Genomic DNA, 23,680 nt, shown 5'->3' on the forward strand with positions numbered 1-23,680 from the left:
TACAGATATATGCAGGAAGCTGGCAGTCCATAGAAGGAACAAGCATGTGCAGCACCCAGCACAGGCCACGGATGCCTGGAGTGTTCCTCCCTAGTAGGAGTATGAACTTGTGAGCTGTGATTTTAGCCCAGAGGAGTTTTCCCCTCACCAAGCAGCCCTTCTGCATGGTACATATTTATCCAGGGTATATAGACCTAAGCCAAATATTAACTAATAATCAAGCTAATGCACTGTAGCATGATTGAGCAGACCCCTCTGTAAAGATCCCTGTGTATGCTCTTCCTAGCCCTGGGAGCAGGGTGCCCTTAGCAGAAACAAATGTTTCATTTAAAGGCTAATAATTATAAAAGGCCATGCTTGTAACCAGGCAATCCAGCCTACCTCGCAGGAACAGTGATATGTCCATATAGACCAAACCAAAGGATAAAAGGTATATATGGTCAGTCAAGTATTTCAGCCTCTGTCCTTGTCCACACATGTGGGTGTTGGAGTGACTCTCTCTGATCACGTTCTGTAGAAGACATGCAATGCCACTACTAATCAAGCAGTTAAAGTATTTTACCAAATCCCCTGGGGGGCTGTCTGATGACATCAGGCAACAGCAAAGTGATGCTGGAGTTTGTGTTTTCCCTCTTGACTTCACACAGTTGTGTGTATGTTATTTGTTTGAGGTCTGAGCCTCTGAAGTTCCCTTTCACCCAGAATAAGTTGCTTTGCAGCACTAAGGGCATGACCAAGCAATGCTGCCACAAGGATCCTGTCTTATCAATATTGTAGTTGCTGCCCACTTTGGGAAAAGATGCATGCTTTGCTTCTTTGAGGAGGCAGAGCGTGGATACTGAGAAATGCTTGAAAGTAAGGAAGCAAATGTCAGACCATAGTCTCCCCTGCTGGAGAGCAGCTGGCTCCAAGGGTTTGACAGCTGGGCTGCAGTCATGGAGAAGATAGAAGCATTCTTGACTCTTGCTTCCCTTCCTACCAAAAATGGAGCTGACTTTTTCTCTCAGAATGAAGTAGTGTGTGCTGCAGTGCAAAAATGAGAAAGGAGGTAGGGAAGGAAAGGCTGGGGAGGGCAGAAGGTTTCTGCCCTGCTAACATCAAGCTGGTCTTGAGGACGGGGAGCATCTTCTACACTGGGTCTTGGAGCTCATCTGGATCACCCTTTCTGGTCTCTTGACTGGTTGTTTACTGAGCAAGGCCAGAGGGCACAGAGCCTGCGTCATCAACTCCTGCTGATCCCCTTTCCCAAGGCACAGACTAGCCACTGGGGAGCATCACATAACAGAGATCCCTTCTGAGAGAATGTTCCAAAATCCCTCTCCAGCTCACAAACAAGAGGTAATCTGGAGGGACTGGAGACATCTGCGTGGGCACTTCCTGCTGGCTGGGATTCTTACTGTTGAGGTTTCCTGGTTAGGGCTTAACAAAACACCGTGCATTGTATTTTTGGTGATTTGACTCTTTTCATTAAGCAATAAGACCTTGTATACATTTTTAAAGGTATCTTTTCCCAAAGAGCTGGGCACATTTCACAGAAGTCCTCTAACTAATCTTCACATGGCTTATTATTTCATTTACCTTTGACTACTTTAAGAAGTAGAGCTAGAGTGATCCTTAGCCTTCTTCTTTGAAAAGGGAGAGCAGAGAACCTCAGAAAGGAGGACTGCTTTACACTGGGTCACAAAGCAATTAAGGAAAACCAAGGAATGGGATCTGGTTCATATTACTCCTAAGCTCACCCCACTATCTACTGGCTTATTTTGGGGAATGGTTTAATCTTAGCAATTGTGATCTGATTTAGTTTTTCTATACAAGTTTTTACAAGGCTGGGAAGTTTCAGTGACCCAGGGTTTCACTTGTGTAGGGGTAGTGAGGTATAAAAGTCTTACAAGCATTTGCCCTCAATGATCTTACAGTCTAGTTAGAAAAATCGGCTTTAATCTGGGAAAGGGTACATGACAATACAAGTTCTACAGAGTAATACAAAACATGAGAAGTCAAAAGTCTGACCTAATAAGAGTGCAGTTGATTTCTACAAATAATGAGAGCTACTAGTGTTAAAAGGAGGGAGAATTTGAGTTAAGTTGAGCCATAAGCAAAGGGTGGGATTTCTTTAGATAAGGAGAGAGGGGTCCTCACACACACTAACTGCAACCAAGGGAGAAGACTCAACACTTTCAAGCTTGCACTATTTCTTGCGATCTGCCCAAGCCACTTCTCTCCTGGCCACGTGGACATACTCTCTACCTGGTTTAACATTTTCAATATGTATTGGCTTAGAGAGAGTTGCCCCAGGATGCAGACAGAGGGCTCTGATATATAAGGAATCTCCTGAGCCATTGGAAATTATCTGGCCTTCTATTCACTCTCAAGTCTGTCTGATCTACATACAACGGGAAAATTGCTGTTCAAGGTCAGAGAGCTTATCAGCATAGTACCCAAAAATTTGAATGAGGATATTGAGGGAAAGCAGGCAAGTTTCAAGAGAACATGAGAAAATCTTCTCATCTTTTAAAATCAGAATCTCTGAAGAGAGCTTTGATTTTCCTCCATTTCCTTTTTCCCCACCCAAATATTCCTCTTGGGGTTTACTTAGAGCCGGCAAAATGCCAAAGCCTTTAGGCATTTTGCATTGAGCAGAAGATTTTCAATCTTAAGATTCTTGAGCATGCCCATGTATATAACCTCTTGTCTCCCCTTCCCTTTCCCTTTTAATAAAACATATGCTGTAGCAGTCACAAAGGAGAAGGCCACAAAAAAGCAGGAAGGGATAGGGTGTGGTATTGCCTGCAGCTGTACCACAGGGCACTGTGATTGCTCAGCTGAGCAGGAGAAGGGAATGGCAGTCTGCCAGCCTGGGAAGCAGCAAGGAGAGGCCAAGGGCCCCGGCCCGCCAGGGGAAGGCTGTGGCCAGCCATCCACGCACTGGCTCCTGTAGTGGGCTTCTCTCCAGAGAAAAGGTCAGGCAAAACCTAGGTTCTGTGAGAGGCCGGGAAACACAACCACCCAATTCTTTGGTCTTCAGTTAGTTTGAGATTTCTATTCAGGCTGTTTATTCCAGTTTCTATTGAAGCAATGGTTTGAGGGGCCCAATTCCTATAAGAGAGCAAGTCCATACTGGGCATGAGAGTAGAATGACTTGCCTAAAGTTATACCATAACTTGAAGTCAAGAGGAAAATCCCGAGGACCCAAGTCTGTTTGTTTGTTTTGTCCCTGGAGTTCATGCTGGGAACAAGTCCCCAGGGACAATTCTCTGGAAAATCCTGCCCCAAACCTTGCAGTCACCTTTGTTTCCTGCATTACATGACCATGAGGCTGGACTGTGGATATGACACCTTTACCCTTGGCTTTTCGGGAGCATCCACTAGCATCTTCGGGTGCTAAGGTAGATAAGAGATCCAAGCACATGGGTATGTGATTAGTTGCTGTGGATTAAATTGTGTCCTATTTAGGAAAGAAGTGAGAGGCAGCTCAGTGATGCTTCAGCCTGCAGGCTGCAGTATGTTGTCTTTGATCAATTAGGGACAGGATGACCGCTCTTTAAATTCTCACCCTGCCATGCAGAAGGAAGTAAAGTTGAGTAGCATTATTATAACACGAAGTCTTCAACAGCCATCCTCATCATACCTTTCATTGAACCTCATACATGGTGTGAATACATCTGAAATGCTGGGCTGGGCCAGCAATTTGATACCTCATGGGACTGGGCACTAACCAGTACTATCCAATATGGTAGCCGTTAGCAACAGGTAGATTTTGAGCACTGGAAATGTGTGCTGTACAGGTAAACATACATGCCAGATTTTCAAGTTTAGTTGTAAAAAAGGAAAGCATAATATGTTATCAATCATTATTTATGTTATGTTAAATGATATATCCTGAATATACTGGATTAAATAAAATATACCAAGATTAGTTCTATGCATTTCTTTTTACTTTTCATTGTGTCTCCTAGAAAAATTAATTATTTCTTTTGGACTAGTTATTTCTCTTGCTCAAGGCCCTGTAGAATAGTGACAGGTTAATGGAGAGATAGGGCAGAGGCATGAGACAAGAGGAGCCAGAGACATAAAAAGAGAGAGAACACGGAGGGAGAGGTCAAGAGCAGCCCAGCGCAAACCTTGGGCACGTATTTCTGAAATTTAAAGGAGGGTGCAAACCACGTACCTTGGCCTACGTTTATTTGAGGAGAGACTCATTAGCTGTGATTCAGCCCCACGCCTTTGCGAAGCATTGTAGCTCACAGTTCACTTGAAAAGAAAGAGCAGGTGGGAGGCCTGGTGATTTATCCCAGTACTTTTGAGTTTCTGCCTGACTGTAGAAATAACCAAGTAACTAATCTTTAGGACCTCACCCCAAAGTATCAGGCCGTAGCAGCAGAGATCAGCTACATGTGTTTGATTTTTTGTTTGTTATTTTTTTCAAATCATCTTCTTTCTCATCTCTGCCACATTATGATCATTCCTTCTGAGAGTTTTCTTTTCTCAAACCCGACATCTTGATTCTGTGGTGGAGACAAAGAAATGTCACTGCTATGTGTTAGGATTATTTTGTCAAACTATCAGTAAGAAGAATAGGGAAAGACATATGATTTAACTTTATTTAATAATTACACATTTAATATTGTCACTATAGTTAGGCAGGGCGATAAGGGTGGGCCACAACTAGGCAGACTCAGATTTGCTCAGCATTCTGCAGTTCACAAAGTGCTTTTTACCAGCTGCACGTCACCTGCTTCTCACAATACTCCTGCAGGCCAGTTATTATCTGGGTTTCCTGTGATCTGCCCCCAAATTACCTATACTACTGTAATTTTTAATCTTCTCTGGCTATGCACTCTGTTCAGTCTTGCTTAATCACACTGATCTGCTCAAGGTTCTTAAATGTTAACCATGTAAAAGAGGCATTGTTGCCTTTCTGAGACTCAGTATCAGCACCTATAAAAATAAAGACAGTCATGTCCCAGTGCTCAAAGGACTATTCTCAGTGTTTAAAAACAAAAAAAGAAAATACGTAAGGGGCAAAACATAGCAGGTACACTGTGGATCCCCAACAAATGTTAACCCCTTTCCTACTAAAGTTCCTCAGTTTGAGCCCCGCAAGGTCACAATATCCTGATTTGGTTAATATGACCAGACTTCCAGAGACATCTTAAGAAATGCAGACACCCCCGAGTTCCACAGTCTCTCACACTGCCCCCAACAACATCCATCTCCAGGACTGCGCAAGGCTTATCACCTAAGGATTTCTCAGCACATAAGCTTCTCTCACCTGCCTGCCACTCTCTGGTGTCAGGTTCTTGTCCTCTCTGGCCAGGCCCTTCCCTGCACTTGGTCTCACTACTTCCTGTCTCAAAGACTAACTACTTCAGTCTCCTTGCCGCAGCCAGGACGATCTTTCCTACTGGTAAATCTGATACTGCTCCCTTTCTTATTGTAATTCTTCAGTGGCTTCCCACTACTGTGGGAATGAAATCTAGATTTCTTAGGCTCACCAAAAGGAGCTCCTTCCTGAGCTGGTCCACCAGGCCCTCTGTGCCTCTCTCCCACCTTACCCTTATCCCTACAGCCACTTGAAAGGACAGTGTGGTCCAGGCCTGGGAGGGCTGTGCTGCTCCCTGAAGAACCTTCTCTTGGTTTCTGTTTCCTAAAGGGTTGCTGAGTTTCCAGCCTCTGTAAATAGTATCTCTTCTGTGAAGGCTTCTCTGAAACTCTGGGACAGAATTAATTGCTTCCTCCTCCACACTCCCACACACGGAGCTCAAACTCCGCTCACTGCACTCACCACCATGCAGTGATCTGTCGATGGGACTAACTCTTGCACTTGTTGGTGGGCTTGAGTTTGGTGGCTTCCGAATTATGTATTGACTATACTGGATACATGATTATGAGTACATGCTGGGTCCTATTCTTCACAGGGGGTTCATCAGAGAACACAGATCAAACCTTGCCATCAGGCTGTTTCCATGCTAGAGGAAGATTCGCTGCTAATTATGGTAATAATGGTTACTTTGGACATTAATAATGACAGTACTTATGTGTCAGGTACCATGTTGAAGACTTCATACACGTTCACTCATTTATGTATCTTCATGGGTTTGTAAAGTAAATAAGCTTGTGAGTCCCATTTTATAGGTGATAAAATGGAGGTCCATGGAGATTAAACACAGGTCTAAAATCACACAGCTAGTAAGTGTGAGAGGTGGTTTTTTTGGGTCCCCCCCCTTCCGTACCAGGGATTGAACACAGGACAGGACATTGCACTTGTGAGGCAGGTGGTGGCACCACTGAGCTACATCCCCGGCCCAAGAGGTGGTGTTCTAATCAAGTTTAAATATGGAATCCTTACTGTGCTATCCACAAAAAATAATCATGTAGGCAAATAAATAAACAAATGCAATTTCAGATGGTGATACTGGAGAAGACAAAATAGGGTTTTATTGGAAAGAGTATAGAATTGAGGCAGTGGTCAGATAAAGCCTTTAGAGGAGGTAATATTTAATATTTTTAATGTTTAAATGATTTGTCAATTGAGAAATGAGGATAGGGTTGAATCTGAATCCAAATGGGGCTGAAACTAGGGTTCTAAAGAGGAAATTATTTACTCTAGGTAAATGGGGCTCTGGCTGCTCTGATGTCCACCCCTCCTCTGTAGGTACCTGACTCAGTCCTCAGAGGTCTCAAGGAACAGGAATATCAAATAGTACAAATGTTCCCAACCCCCCCCACCAGTCCACTTGTCCCTCCTGTTCTTTTAGGTTAAGATACATCTCACAAAGTGTCCAGTTTGCTGCTTTTGACAGGGTATACACACACACACACACACACACACACTCACCACTGCTTTGCCGAACCACTTTGTTTTACTTCTCTCCTGTGAACAACGTGTCACTCAGAACCTGACAGGCACAGGCACAGCAAAAACGCTGGAGACAACCCAGAGGCACGAGCAAAAGGGGAAAAGAAAATTATTTTTTAACAAGATGAGAAGTGAATTGGACTGGAGGGAGAAATGGGAATTTGATCATGGAGGGGCATGAAGAGGGCGTTGCTTGTGAGATGCGGGCAGTGTGCTGGGTGGCAGTTTGCTCTATGAGTACATATAACACACACATACATTCATCTATACTCATATTCATTTGCACACCACATATATATCCACAGATACAATGAGAGGTATGGATATTTCTCATAATAAAAAGTGATTTGGAAAGCAGATGAAATTTAGGTGGAGCAAGTTCATACATACTTAATATACATTCCAAAACTATTTTATGATAAAAAATTGTCCTAGGTTCATTTTTCCTTGTACTATCTAATTTAACTTTCATTCCAACCTTAGGAGGTACCATTCCTGTTCTGCAGAATGAAACAAAGAAAGGCAAAGCCCAGAGGAGCTGATGTGAGGCTCAGGGTTCTTGCTGGGCACCACGCCCTCCTTCTTGCAATCCAAGAAGCTCTGAGAGTCACCTGGGTGGAGAAAAAAGATCCTTGACTTCTGAGTCAAACAAACTTGGGTTGCAACTTTTTCTTGATTGCTTGCTATCTGTGTGACCTTAGCAAGGTTGGGTAACCTTTATGAGCTAACTATTAAGTATTCCCATTGTCTTGGAGACAATGACCGGAAAATGTCAGCAAAGTACCTGCTTTATAAAATAGTAGTTGCTGGGTTTGTGGCCCTCAGTATAAGCACTATTAAGACTGTCCCAAGGATGGCAATGATGGGCTCCAGTTCTGGCCAGTGAGGGTTGGATAGTAGTTTCCTCACACGCTGTTTGGAGTCCATTGTATCAGACACTCCCCGGGAAAAGATACCATTAGCCAGGTGCCATGGTAACTGCTTTCCAAACATTGTCACATTTAACCATATAACAAGACCACCAACATGAGTCATTGTCTTCTGTTTATAGGCAAGGAAACTAAAGTTCAGAGGGATTCAATAACTCATCCCAGTTCTCACATGTTGAATGTAGCTGAGCTCAGATTCGACCTGAGGTGTGTCAGGTACAAAAGCCATACTTTTCAACATTGTGCTTTGCAGTGTGATCATTTCCAGGGTAAATGGCACCTTTGAGGCCGAGTAAGGGAGCTGCTCCACTTCTGTCAAGAGTTCAAGAGTGGGATAGAATCATTAGACTCGTGGGGATGTCTGGAGCGGGCCACAAGGGTTGATGCATGCTCAAAAATGCTGCAGTTCCCAGGACAATTCCTCACACATCCCTAGTCCTGCATACCCATGGGTTGAATATTCCAGTGCCACCATTTTTTAATACAGGTGGGCTCCACTTTTGGAAGAGTAAGCTTTTAAAGCAAATGAACGCAGAGATGAGTGTCCTCAGGATTGGAGGGAATGGTTTCCCCGAGTTACACAAGGACATATTTGTGATAGATTTTAACCTTTCAAACAAGTCAGTGTAAGACTTTGATCACTAAATGTCCCCCTAGGACCAGTGGTGTAAAGCAGGCCTGCACGGATGTCGGCGGCTGGAGACCCTGTGGGTCTGGAGCTCTGCCACCTGTCACTCTTCCTCCCTCTCTGAAAAGTGCTACCTGAAGAAACTCCCCAGAATCTAAAGTCTGCTAAAACAAAACAAACAAGCAAAGCCATTACATTGCAGAAGTCCTTTAAAAAGCGAGAGTTGTGATTCGTTTAAAGTAAGAGGTGACATATTAAAATTGATCCTAAAAGATAAGACCTTCACCAACCCAGACACACCTGTCACATTCAGCAAGACTAGGATAGATTACCACTCTGCCTGATCTCAGTGACTGGAAATGCATGAAGTTCAGTGTCTATGAATAAAATGCCTGCTGTGTGCCAGGAACTGTACCAGACACGAAATGTGCTAGCTGTGGATTTCCTCCCATTCTAAAAACTCCCTATGAAGTACATGTTATCATTGTCCTTTTAAAGATGAGAAAAAACAGATACAGAGAGTTGTCAGCTGCCCGAAATCTCACGGCTAGTAAGTAGTGGAGTTGGGATTCGAACTCACACCACAAAATGAATTAGGGAGCCTGACTTCGGCCACCAAGCCCTTCAGTTCAACAGTGGATGGAGGTAATATCACCTCTCTCAAAGTTTTTCTCTTTTTCCTTGTTTGAGAGATTCTACTCAATGACATTTTGCATGGGGCATTCAGGTACCCAAGGACCCAGGCTGTGGTCCTTCTTCCTCAATCAAGACCTTCTCTTCCTCATCCTCAACCTCAAGGAGGACCAGGCTCTCAGGGTCTAGCTCCAGTGACAGGAGCTGGTGACTGGGTGCGATCAGCTCTGTCCCCTACTCCGAGGGCCTTTTTCAGCGTCCTGAGCATCCTGAGCCTCCTAGCCTTTTCCTAGCTGGCCTGCACCCGGACAGGGAGAGGCTGCAGACTGGAAGGGCGTGAGGTGGGGCTGCAGAGAGTTGTCCTTGGAATCCCCTTGAGGTCTAGCAACCCAGAAGCGCTCCGTGTAAGCCCTGCGGTGGGCAGTTCACTTGGCCCTCCCCATCACTCTGTATTCAGCCACTTAGCTGACTATAAATACGTGGTCGTCGTCTGGCAGGAGCAGGGCCGAGTGGGTGAGCAGTGTTTCAGGGGGTGATGGGCTCCTCGGAAGCTCTCTGCACGCGCGGTTTTGGTCAGCAATCTTCGCCCTTTGGGACTCGGACCTGAGGGAGAACGCAGCAAGGTCGCCAACCTCCTGAAGGCTCGGGGCACTGGAGACCCCTAGAGGCAAGAGGCTGTGTAACAGGCCTGACGGGCCGCAGCCCGGAGGCGTAGGCGCGGTTCCGAGCCTGGAGGTTGCGAGGCAACCTTTCCTAAAACCCTTGTCTGTACGTACACTTCCGGCGGGCACAGAAGCGCTCTGTGTGTGCCTGTGCTTATGCGTGCGTATGCGTGATTGTGCGGGCGCGGGGAGAGAAAGCTCCATTTGTTGAAGCCACCTCAGCGAGACCAGGCTGTGCCCACTCCGCCCCACCCCATCGTGCTCCTCAGCTGCCGGCCTCGAGCTCAGCTCCGCAGCAACCAGAGCCTGCCCTCCTTGGAGACTCCCCACCACCTCCGTCAAGATGATAGCTTTCCCTCAGGCCCTTCACACCTCTCTGCAACCCGATCAACTAATTTGTGCTGATGTATTAATGACTAATAATGATTTAACGTGCTGCCTTCCCAATTAACACTCCAGCATTTCAAAAGAGAAATTCACAGATTTTTTTTTTTTAACCCAAGTAAGAGCCTGATGATTTTTTCCTTTTTGAGAGGAACGGCAGGCAGGCCCCTCCAGATGAAACCGACAGCTGCCTGTTCAGTACACAGGTGGCGCCAGTACTGGTCCTCGTAGTGTTTGGATGCGTGTGCAGAGGCTCAGGTAGGAGTAGAATGCATCTCTGAGAGAGGGCCTCCTCCAGGCCACAGTTCTCGGAGATAACGCGCATATAATGTTAATTAGGAGAAGAAACCCAGATGCCACCGACCTGTCGCACTAGCTTGCCTTTAGAAGGCTAATGGCCTTTAGTTCACGCATGACGGGGTCACTGAGGGGAGGGAGGCTCAGATGAGCCTGGTCCCCTTCTTTGGCGGGCTCTGCTATGCACTAGCGATGGGATCCTGGCAAGTTACTTTACCATGGAAGCCTCAGAGCCCACATCTGGAAACCGAATATAGTAAAACTCACATTAGAGGACTGTGTCAAGCATGAAATAAAATAACGCTGAGTTAGTACTTATCATACCATCTGGTGTAGGGAGAATGCTCAATAAATGACAGTGGTTTTTTTTCTTCTTAATCTTATTTTAAAATTGTTTTTGCCCTATCTCAAACTTTCTGAGCAGGACAGCATACAAATACTGCATTTATTATTATCTAAAAGCAGGTGAAACAATACAGGCTCCTCGGTATAAACTGGTTTGGTTAATGAACTAGATTTCTTCCCAGGTAATGACACTATGTGAGATATTTCCTCCCCCTGCTTGCTTTCTTTACACGTATCTCACAAATGCAGTGAGTGAAATGGATTTGACTTAATGCATTTTGGAAAGAAAAAAGTCATAACAAAAAATGGTTTGTTTTTGTGATATACGGTTCATATGATATGACAAAAATCTATTTTTATGCTTAGGAAAATTGGCTAATTTTAAAACAGTTGACACATGCCATATGCATATAGAGTAATGCTAGATTTTTCTCAGGCAAACAACAGAAGAACACAGGGCCAGAAATATCTGTTAGGGTTTTAGTCAGTTGCATTCTCGTTTGGTGGCAGACCTGCCTAACACAGGAGTGGGGTTGGCATAGAAAATGGACTCCTGGTGTCTCAGGTGCTTTATTTGTTCATGAAAACACCATCTACCAAGAAGGGAACACAAATATTGTGTTTTCATGAAATAAATGAGAAGCAATTCAGGAACCTACTAATGTAGCCAGCTTTATGTGTAAGAAATCAAATAGTTCATAAAGGTAATCATATGAACAAAAAGTGCTAATGGGGCACAAAGTACAGGACTGGCGAGCTACTGTGATTCAGGTGAGTTTTTAAGTTCGGTAATTTCTTCATGGAAACATGAATACACCTTGGAATTGAAATACTATTTTTAAATATGCTTTGGGATCCTCTGGCTTACAGCGCTTCATAAATCACATTGAGAAGGAAATCCTACATATTTTCAATTGCTATGATTTAGGGCAAAGAGGCTACTTACGAAAAGAAGATGCTGTAAGGTTGCACATAAAATAAGAAGCAGTTATGGGAAGTTGAAGACAGACACAAGGGCTCTACTGTCTTGACACCCTTCCTGCAGGCCTTTTCATGTTCTGTTCCCAGGCGTGTCTACCGGAATCCCAGCCCCTTCTGGGTTGAGGTGTCCAATGCACTTGACTCAAAGCATTTTGTATTTTATTTTATTTCATTTCTTTCAAGGCATGATTTAATTAGTGGCTGCAGAAGAAAAAAGCTGAGCAGCTTAGAGGAGGTTTATGGTTAGGTCTGCAGGACTCAGCAGTTTGACATTCTAATCCTGTTATTTCTCACCTTAAAGTGGACAGAGTCAGCAGGGCTGGGTTTTTTTCCTTTAGCATAATTCATCAAATTATTAGGTTTTCCCTCTCCTTCCTCCTCACTCACACCCTTTGCTTCATTTGACTTTTTTTGTCTGGTTCCTTACTGCATGTTTTTTCTCTCCCCCCGCCACCGATATCAAAAAGCAAACAAAACCAGTATCTTGGTGGTTCATTCAGGACTGAGTCATATAAAAGAAATTTTGCTCTCTCCTTTCATTCCTGGAATAAGTCTCCTGTCTCCCTTGTGGGCTTGACTGTTAAAGGTGAATGTGGTTAAGGCTGAGCAAACCAAGCTGTCTGCCTGATTCTCTTTTTAATTATAGATAGAAATGCCTTGAAGGCAGGATTCCAGTCTTATTTATCATTGTATCCTTAGCTTTCCGGCACAATATAAAGCACAGGGAAGACTTCTATGTTTATGCAATTAAAAACAAAACAAAAGATCTCCCAAACCTGGTCATTTACTTCGCTGTACACACTTTCATTAAAGTACGGACTACTGGGCATTTAACAAGCATCTTTCCTATTAACAATGTTTAATATTTGGGATTTCAAATTTACAGAATTGCAAAATTAGGGAAGTGTTTCCTTTAAGGCAGTGGTTCTCAAAATTTAATGTGCACCTGGGGAACTTATTAAAATGCAGAATCTTCAGCCCCTCCACCAAAGAATCTGATTCTGTAGGTCTTGCGTGAGATTCAGAAAATTGCATTTTAACAAGCAGATGATTTAAAGACCTCACTTTGAATAATACCATTTTTAAGGCAATCTGAGTGAAGTGTTACCCAAACTCGGTTTAGTAGAAAATGAGTCATTCCTGAAATGGTTAATGGGTGTTATGTGGGAAAAAAGTTTTGTGATTAGAAAAATTGGGGAACCTGGTGGTCTCCCCACCACCACCATACACGTCCCGAGGTTTACAATGCACTTAGCATATTTGAGGGTCTGAAAAGTTCCACAATAAAAAACATGTTTTAACTTTGTCTAAAATTTGTCTTTATATATTGGCTTTAAATTCTTCCTTCTTGCCACTTATTAAATGCTGATGATGTCGCTATGAAAAGCACCCCCCTGAGCAAGTGAGCAGCACCTGCAGGGTAAGGGTGGTAATGCAGCTCAGCTGTACCTCTCCTATTAATTTCCAAAAAGAATAAGCCACGTGAGTGTGGAGTTGGAAGAATCACGAAGCATGGGGAGATACAGTGTCTTACAATCTGGAGAGCCATTTGCGAAAGTACCCATCATTTATTAAGCATTTAATATTTACAGGCACTACTCTCTGTTTTTAATTATGTGTTAACTCACTTAATTCTCAGAACAATCTTATGAGTCAGACACTTTTATAATCCCCGTTGCACTGAGAAGGAAAGTGAAATACTGAAAGGCTAATAATATGCTAATGTGATCATGGAGTTGGGAAGCAGCATGGTAGAATCTGAACCCAGGGAAACGGCAGCAAGAGCCTATCCTGTTAATCACTTCATCAGACATTGTCTCTGCCAATATCCAGGTTCTAAAGATTATTTCTAGCAAGGAACGGCAGACATAACCTGTTCAGGAGCCGCGCTGCTTCGGTGCCTCAGGATACTCTCCTATACACGCGGGCCTGTGATCATTGCCCTTTATTCATCAGAGCATTTATCATAATGACCACCTGAAACTGTGAAAGAATTTGCTGTACTTAAACGCAAAATGTGCTTAGCAAAACAGCCTGACAAGGATGATTCATGGATAGCAATTACATGCAGAACCTTATGCCTACAAAATCCCAACTTGGGTTGAAGATCCGGCCATCCTGCTAAAACCTTGAAAGGAAATAAGTAGCTTGGCCCTTGCTACTCTGCTCCACTCAATCCCCTCATTGCTCCTGAACAAGGAGGTGAATCCAAAGGGGTGGGGAACAAGCTGACTTGAAGGGCATGATTCCAGTTTTAGCTATTTGCCTTTCAGTTTCCTAATCTGAATACAAAACTGGGGAAGAGAAACTAGCAATACCTTTATTGGGGTTAGCCGTGTCCCAGTGTTTGGCACAGTGGCAGCCTTTGGCCTCTTGCACTGTTGGAGCCTAAGGATGGCATCATCTCTTGTCAGTATCTTCAAAGGCATTAGTATTGAGGTAATAGGAGGTCAAAGCTATGGCCCTGGGGAATAAGAGAGAATTTAGGAAAATGCATCTGGGCTCCAAGATCCTGGATTGCTTCTAAAAAGCATGGTGAGGGCTGGGGATTTAGCTCAGTGGTGCTGAGCCTGCCTGGAAAGCATAAGGTCCTTAGTTCAATCCTCAGTACTGGAAAAAAAAAAAAAAAAAGAAGGAGTAACCAAAAAGCATGTTGGATGTGGGCCACTGGGGATTACAGTCCAAGAAAGATTCCTGGATAGTTTAATTTTCTCTTTTGTAAAAGTATAAAAATGCTTGTTAGAATCATAACCCACTGGGAGCCTCCATCTTCTTTATTAATGAGGGAAAATTATCAGGTGACAGTGACAGAGAATTACCCAAGCCTGATTTCCACAGAACCAACATATTGCAGACATCATTGGAGACACTCTACACTTGTAAACTTAAGAGCATGTCCATTTTATAGTAAGGGAACTAAGATTTAGGAAAGTTTAGTGCGGACCTGAGGTCCCACCAGTGGGAGAGACAGAGTCTATATCCAGGTCTAATTTTACCAATTCAAATTCTTAATTTTTTCTCTCAACCATTTTGAAAAGGGGGAAGAGAAGCAGAAGCACGAGGGACACCTAAATTCTGGCTTTTTTTCTAATGATGGGTACCTAGAAAGAGGTAATCAAAATTATACCATGGTCTCTGGGAAATCAACCTGTATAGCATCCTCCTCTTATAAGCCAAACTCTGCAGTTCCCCTAAGTCAGCTGTTTCCCACTCTAGTACGTTGTGCCTACCCCTTCAGATAAAGTGCTATGGTGTATCCTGGTCGTCTGACTTACCATCAGCCATGAGTCCCAGAAGCCCAGCTACAGAGATCTGGTCTTGTCCTTAGCTACTTTGTGTTCCTTTCTAAACTTTTTTTTTCTGTGGACATGGAAACTCTTGGCAATGATGAAGCTGAGCGGAAAATTCTTCCTCACAAGCTAAGCACATATACTTACCAAAATGAGTTTCCATGCTATTTTCCTTTCAATTGTCCATCTAGAAAGTGGGGAAGCCCATAAACTCTGGGCACCAGGTTGAACATGGGTTTACCATTTTTGATTGAAGCTCACTGACAGGGACCCAAGGATTCATAGCATGCTTACTTTTGTGTATGCTTAGAAATGTTCTATAATTTATAATATTTAAAAATTTTAAAAATAATCCATGGATTTTATTGTCTTGGACTGAAATTCCAGCACAAGCACTTTCTCAATGTGTTACATAAGCCCAGTGATTTAAATTTTCTAAGACTATTTTCTCATCAATAAAGTAGAGATAGCATCTATCTCAAATGATTGTTGAGAAAATTAAATGACAGTGAAATGAGCTGAGCACAATGACTAGCCCATAAGAGCTTGATAAATAATAACTACTATCCTTGCTGTTATTATCGTTATCTTTGTAGTTAGTGTCATTTTGTGAGTTCTTTACAGCAGGTATTGCAACTTATTCAGTTTCCTATTCATTCTATCTAGTTCAATTTCAGGCTCATCTAATGAGAATAACAAATATTTATTGAGCTCCTTTGAGATTCCATGGACTTTCTATGAGCTAGGGAAATAGCAATGAACAAAGCAGACAAAGAATAAAATAAAATCCTTGCCCTTGTGTAGAATTTTGTTGGTGTTAGGTAGGCAGACAATAAACAATAACAAAAAATAAAGAGCGATATTTTTGTTAGAAAGTAGTAAGTTGTATGGGGAAAATATAGCAAAGATTACAGCAGTAGAGGAAGATTTCAAGACTAAATGGGATGGCTAGGGTAATCCTCAATAAGGAGGTAGAATTTGTCCAAAGACTAGAAAATGGGAGAGTGAGCCATGAAGATATTTGGAGTTTTCCCACAGTGGAAAGTAATGCATAGTGGTTCCTCAATTCACGAACTTAATTTGTTCTACTATTTTTTTAAAAACGGCCACATTTGTGTTTGTGTAGGAAAGATGGTCATGGTTGCGTTTGTCTCCCAATGCGGAGTTTGCAAATAAAAATACAATTTTGCCAAACACTTCTGTTTGTGAACCAAATTGCAAAGAAAAGCATTCGTGAACTGAGGCTCCACAGCATTGCCTCTAATAACTGTCCCACGATCCTTTAATATCTATGTAACTCTCACAGAGCTTCTTAACTTCTGAGGTTTTCTTGTTTAATCTCCCTGTAGGCTCCTTGAAAGCATACAGCATATATTACATTTCCCATTTGTGTTCATTCACAGAACTTTCAACTCAGTACTTTGCATAGGTTAAGAAGTCAGTCATCATTTATAGAAAATAAACCCACACCTATCTTTCCTCAGAGTTATTTTCTAAAAGCAGAAACTGTAGTTTACAGGTTTACAGTAAAATTCACCCCTTTCACCCACATGTTTATAAAACAGTCAACTCTTTTCGTCTTTGTTAGCTTGATATTTTCAATTAAGGTAACATGGGACAAAGCATAAAGTAATTGTGGAGAACTCTGCAGCTCAGGATCATCCCTGGAGAGGTGAAGAAGGCCAGGGTGTAGCAAGATGAGGGAGAGACACAATGGATGCTTTCAATGCAGCCCTAAGTGTGAAAGAATATTTAAAATGTTTTCATGCAGTTATCAATTACTGTTATACAGTGCATGACCTTAATTGAAAGAGATAGTTCCAGTTATATTGGATTCTAAAAATCCAAATGAATGACCAAAGACTGCTAGGAAAGGACCTCAAAAAGAAGATGCATTTGATGTTCCTATGATGTAGCTGATGAAATGTTCTCCCATGGAGCCACCTGTTTGTCAAGACCCTATTGAGTCCTGTAGTAACCAAACATCCGAGAATGGATAGAGTCCAAGACAGCCCTGCCTCTGGCCAAACCCTTGCCCAAAGTGAACCTTACTGAGAGGTAGAAGAATGACTCATTTGATGGTTCTCACTCTCTTCCAGAGAAGAACCACAGTCATCAATGGTAAATTACCTCTAGGACAGTAAACCACTCTTAGGCTTGTTACAGATCCAAACAATCAGAGATACTAATCTGTCCTCCTTAACAACAATCTGCCCTGTCCCGATCCTGAAAAATCTTTTTTTTTTTTTTTTTATTTTTTTACCTCAAGCAGTGTGTCAGTATAAAGACTTCTCAACTGGGGAACCAGGGAACACTGATCATTGTTTTAAATAGAGGCCCCTACATTGAGATGTTTTCTCCTCATCGAGCCTGATGGAGTCACACATTGTGCAGCTGTCACTCTCCAGAGAGACCCTCACAAAAGCAAGTTGTCTATCTCCTGTCTCCAGAGGCAAACTCATGAATAAACCATCTTAACATTAAGTCATATGCATACATAATTTATGATGGGTTTGTGAAGGAAAAAGGAAGGAGAATGTGTGGGATGCTCATCACATCATCAGGATGCTCTCAACCAAGATTTGGGAAGGTCCTTGGAGCTTGGTAACAGGGGCTATCTATATCTAAAAGGTCCACCTAGACAGGGATTCTATTATATCTTAATATTATCTATTATATCTACTTCTGAAAGCACAGTGGTCACTGGTGTTGATATTGTCACGAACCATCATTTGCAGGAAACCAGCTTCACAAAAGAGGTCTACAAGATGTACATCAAAGATTATATGAAGTCAATCAAAGGCAAACTTGAAGAACAAACACCAGAAAGAGTAAAACCTTTTATGACAGGGGCTGCAGAACAAATCAAGCACATCCTTACTAATTTCAAAAACTATCAATTTTTTGTTGATGCAAACATGTATCCAGATGGCACGGTTGCTCTCCTGGACTACCATAAGGATGGTGTGACCTCATTTATGATTTTCTTTAAGAATGGTTTAGAAATGGAAAAATGTTAACCAACTTGGCGGTTTCCTTGGATCTATCACTTGTCATTAACTGGCTGCTGCTTGTCATCCACACAATACCGGGATTTTAGACAAATGTGACTGATATCGTCTTGAACACTTTGCTTATTTTAACCATGGTTTACTTGGAGTGGAGGCAGTTTTTTAGGGAAAAAAACAAAACATGTCATGTAGGCTGTCGAAAAATAAAGTGCATTTAAACTAAAAAAAAAAAAAAAAAAAAAAAACCTTCTTCTGGAACTCAGTTAACAATGGATACAGCCTGATAAAATTCATGCTTCCTCTGAATATTTTCATGTTTTCTTTTGTTCTAGGCCTACTCCTTGCTAGGGCAAGTTTCCTTTAGGCATGATTATGGATCCTTAACTTCCCATATGGGAGGACTCATTCTAGGTCTCTCAAGGCTTCCAATTTAGAAGCTGCAAAAACACCATGGAGAGAATATTGCTCTTCTTGTTTTTATTCTCTCTCTCTCTCTCTCCTCTCTCTCTCTCTCTCTCTCTCTCTCTCTCTCTCTCTCTCTCTCTCTCCACTCACTTTTCTTCACTAGGCTGCAGGAACATGACATTTAAAAAACGTCTTTTCAAGTCTATTTGTCCATCTGTTGCCTAGCACAGCCCCTATCCCTAAATCCTCTTCCTTGTACATTATATTTCAAGTGCAGCTTTTTCTGCTTATGTCACACTTCTCTTCAATCTCTTTCTCTTGTTCTTTGTCAGCCAGCAAAAACCTTCTTTCCATCTCCAAAACAGCCCACGGACCATCTGTTGAGGTTGGCAGACTCCTGTTCTCTCTTTTCCTTTTTCCTCTGGTGGGAGTTGGTAAAGAAAAGCATGTTGATCCCCCTTTGAATCAGCTATAGACAAAGTGGACTTTTCTGGAAATTCCTCTTCACTGACAGACCTTAGTCTCAAGGGATCAAAAGTGAGCTTTGGGGTCTCGGAATACAGCCTGGATCCAGACAAAGTGATAAACAGTGTGCTGTGCTTAAGAGAACAGACTCTGGGGTCCGATTGCCCTATTTCAGTTTTGGACTCCACTCATGATCATGGGTGAGTCATTTTAGCAGATGTAAGCATCCTCATATAGAAAATGTAGATGAACATTGAATCTTCCTCATGGATTAGAGTGAGGAATAAATTAGATAATTCAAACCTTAGCATGGTTGCTTGGCCCATAAATGTTAGCTATTTTTAATTACATCGTCTTGAATGAATGAGCTAAAGCCCAGTATTTTCCTCAACAGTCAAGAGAAGTACCCTAACACCTTCATATTTTAAAGGGTTCTGATTGTGTCATTAAATAAACTTCCCAAGTGCCAAGTTCCTGTAGGACAGTATAATGCGTCCACTGGCTTCTCAGCCAGAATACTAGTTTACAAATCTAGAATCTCAAAGCTTAAAATCCCTGTCAAAACTTGTGTCCTAATTGAAGAAGTGGTTATTTGCTTATAGAAATATTTCTCAGGCTAACTTTCAGGCACTGCTAGGCTTTGGGTTGGAAGGCATTTTAACAACAAGCTCTGTTCCCAAGTCCTCTTCCTCTGGGAAATGTACTGCTTAAGACAGCTCAAATTTAACAGGATAAAATTCTGGAGAATATGAAGATGAGAACAAACTACAGTAGCCCTTGGGGAGCCAGGACTTAATAGCCTCGCAGTCTCTTTCCAAATGTGTTTTATTCTTTCACTTCTAAAGTCTACAGAATAAACCTACTTAGAAACACTGGAAATTTGCAGCTTTCCAGCTGAAAATTTCAAATTAGAAATGTGGCCTTATCGGTTTTGATGACCAAGACCAAATCTATTTTTATTATAGAAATAAGACATATTCTTCTTATAGTTTCCTCAATACATATCTTGATTTAACCTGACATTAAAAAATAAAACATTATAATGAAAGGCCATATTTCTTTCAAATAGGTTTATAAGTGGCATCAATCAGTTGGAACAATGAAAATAATGGGAAACAGCTTAAGTGTAGAGTTCATGTTCGCAGTGGAGCAATTATTCCAATAGTGACTCTGCTATGAGAAGATATAATAAGAACTTACTGTAAACCTCATTTCCTCTTGTTACCTTCTATCTTTGGTGCAGGATCCACATGAATCTTTTAAAGTCAAGACTATTCTGACTGGAACCTCTTTTGGTAGTGGAGACAGATCTGATTTCCTTCATTGAGGTCCCAATACTAATAAACACCTCTCAGTGTACTAGTGCATGCCTATTTCTGCTGTTGATCAATGAGCCTGGTAATTATTAGAGGATTAGTCTCAGGAAGAAATGACTCACAAAAATAAGGTGGGATAAAAGACCCACTGGGAAGCTTTCCAGTCCCAAACTCAGTCTAACCTCTGTGCCCCTTACTGCGATGTCTGGGTCTGTATTGTGGAGAGGAAATGAGCCTGTCCTAGCTACAGTCTTATTAAGAACATCACTCATCTCCGTGATACAGTGGAGTTTCAACTTTTATTACTACCACTGATCAGTGGCCAGACCTTTTGTTCAACTTTGGATTATTTATTAGTGGTGGGTGAAAACATGAATAAATGCAATTTGTGGAATACTTAAAACCGATTTTACTCAAGCTTTCCCACAAATATTTCATTGTAGCTATGAACAAGGGCAAAATACATCAAGTTTTTACGCTGCTCAGCCAACACGCAGAAATGAATGTAGTATCAGGTAGTCAAAAACATAGAGTAGATACTCTAATACCCTGAATAACTAAAAGATAAAGTAGATTAGAAATATCAAGATTAAATACCCAAGAATAACTAAGATTTGACTGAATGATAGCCAAGCTACAAAGGCAGCAAGATGAAATTTTTGCACTGGTTGTAACAATAATAAAACACTACCTACCAGGTTAGAGGAACCTGGGAGGAGGAAAATCAGCTAGGTGGTGAGGCATAAACTGCTTTTATCCACAGGCAGTACAGTAAGAAATGGGGCAGAATCTGCCTGCCTTTTACTACTCTCCGTGTCTATTTAAGTGATAGAGATCTCGGTCAGAATGGTTCACTGCACCCATCCCATGGTCACCAGCTACAAGCATGGGTTGGGTGAAGGGAAAGACCCAAATCTCCCCAAATAGCACTGTCATGTTTTCAAAGCAGTTTGATGAGCAATAATAAAAGCCTAGATTTGAGCATTTGCAAGCCATTTCCCAGGCTGTGAGGGGGAGGGATTAGAGAGACAATTAGACAAAATCATCTGTGTTATCTTATTGAAAGCAAATATCTGCCTTATGTTAATGGCATTTATAGGATCCACAGAGGTAATACTAATGGAATTACAGGGGACATGGCCAGGAATGCCCAACAGGCGTCTGTGGTAATTCAATTCGAAGAAACTTCAGTAACCATATAATTGCATGAAATTCTTAGTTTCCTCTTGTTGAGCCATTTAACAAAATCTTTATTTATCTACCTCTTTTCGTATGGAGAAGGAAATAGAAGAATGCCCTCTTTTGAACTTGTGCCATGCCACTAAAGCATCACTCTGGAAAATTCAATAGAGAAAACTTGACCATGTATGGCACGTGTGCCCTCAACGAAGGCTCAGGTCTTTACAGCAGATGCTGTTGGGAAAATTACAGAACTGTGAGGTTCTAGGCTTGTCTTTCCCGTCACATGGTGAAACAGACTATCTACTCCAACCATTACTTTTTATTTAGAAGGGAACTAAAGCTCAGGGAAACAGCTTGCTTAGGGGAATTCCTTGCTCAAGGTCAATCTTTCCTTGGTGAAGGCTGCAACTAGAATGAAGCTCCCATTCTTCCCAGTTCATGACCTTGGACTTTTACATGCTACTATTGCAATGGAAAGCCAGAATTAGAACTAGACAGACACTAACACGTGAAGAGGATGCTAATGATGCTTATGAAATGTTTGGCTGTATATCTTATTGTTTGTGTCATGCGCAAAGGAATAACACTGACATTCTTTATCTCATCATTATGCAATACAAGAGGCTGGAAGGTTTTTGTTTTCTGCTTTCCCCAATAACAATTATAAAGTAGTTTGTAGGAAAGCACATTTTCTATTCCTTCCAACACCCTAAAAATATTTTTCTATGATATGATCTTAGTACTGGTTGTTTTTATAAATAGGATATTTTACTCTGGCATTACTTTTACATGCACAATTCAGAGAGGATAGATAAGGAGGTTCTTTTCCCCAGTAAAATGTTTCTGAGGACCCCAATCTAGACCTAGGACAGTGTGTACTGTCCTGGTCTCAGTTTGAAAGCAACACTCATGTTTTAAAGGGACAGGTTCACAAAGAGGATGAGAAATATCTTGCCTGGTGTCAGGAAGGGGATGATATGCACCATAATTTTCAGCAAAACCTTGTGTCTAACCATTCAGTGTATCAAATCTTTCTCTATCCCCTTTTGATTTGAATAAGCCTCTGTTCTTGCCCCTCTCTCCTGAACAGCTACCCATAACTAAGAAGGTTTAACTCTCTTTTCACATGTATGTGAGTGGCTCATACATATTTGCATATGTACAGAAAATGTAGGACAGTAAAATGATAAAACACAGAAGCACACATACATGTCTGTGAAACAGGCAGATCATGGACACCAGTTTCTTGTCCCATTGAGGCTCTTGGCTTTCTTCAATAATATTCTACAAATTAGAACAGTTTTAGACTTTGTTTTTAAAACATCAACTTCTGGGCCTCAAAACAGATTAAAAATCGCCACTCATTCATGAATTTGTTCATTTTCCTTCAAACAGTTATTGATCACCTACTATATGACAAGCGACATGGCAGAGCCTATGGATATAAAAATTTTAAATGACCTGCATAACATCCTGAGGGGCTTGCAGCCCAGGGCTCTCCTAAACAAACCCTATTCATCTTCACTGTCTCTTTCCTATTCATCATATTTGGTTCTAAATGACTCTTTATCCAAACATAAATTATTCCCTTAAAGGACAAATATTTGCCACCATTAATTATATTTACAAGTGCTTTCAGGTTTTTGGCGGAAGCTCCGAAAATATTGGTGAGCCACTACCACATATCCCTGAAATAAATCGGTGTACCTAGGAAAGTTCTTTGATGAGCAAAATTCTGCTTTTAGATGTCTTAATTCTAGTGTGCTTCACAAGTGTTGTTTTTATTTTATAGTTTAATCATATGCCCACAACTCAATGATGGCCCTAGACTGGATCGCAAAGGCCAAAGCATGAGTCCTTTGCCCTCTTTTTCCTTTGGGTATCTTTCTCCCTTCTCTCTGCCCACTTTTAACCTTAAGCTTTGAGTCCCTAGTCTGCCTATTTTGTTTCTTATTCCAACTGGGTTTGAATCCAAAGCCTGGCATTCACTGGCTTTGTGGCTCTAGGCAAGTTGTTTAACTCTGAGGAGCTTAAATGAAATGAAACTAACACCAATGCCTGAACAATGAGAGAGTCAGTTCCTGAAAAGCATCTGGTAAAGAGCCAAGCCTGAGGTTTCAGATGCCAAAGGGCAAAGCAGAAGTCAATGACCAGCTATGGAGCAAGGCAGGTCAAAAGCTGAGTGGAGAAAAATGTTCAGGGCCCAAGTCATGGATGAATAGCCAAGATGGCCTGTAGGTAGCATTGTTGGTAACAGATTGTCCAAGAGCAAAAAAAAAAAAAAAAAAAAAAA

The 23,680-nt window shown here is 41.8% G+C and overlaps 1 protein-coding gene across 1 annotated transcript in view; it reads left to right on the forward strand.

Moving 5' to 3' along the window:
• Positions 1-23,680, forward strand: part of Brinp2 (BMP/retinoic acid inducible neural specific 2) — a 92,971-nt gene that overhangs the window by 1,578 nt on the left and 67,713 nt on the right. The window lies entirely within an intron of this gene.

Source organism: Fukomys damarensis, unplaced genomic scaffold, assembly GCF_012274545.1.
Source record: "Fukomys damarensis isolate Sample0158 unplaced genomic scaffold, DMR_v1.0_HiC HiC_scaffold_11, whole genome shotgun sequence".
NCBI classification, from domain to species: Eukaryota; Metazoa; Chordata; class Mammalia; order Rodentia; family Bathyergidae; genus Fukomys; species Fukomys damarensis.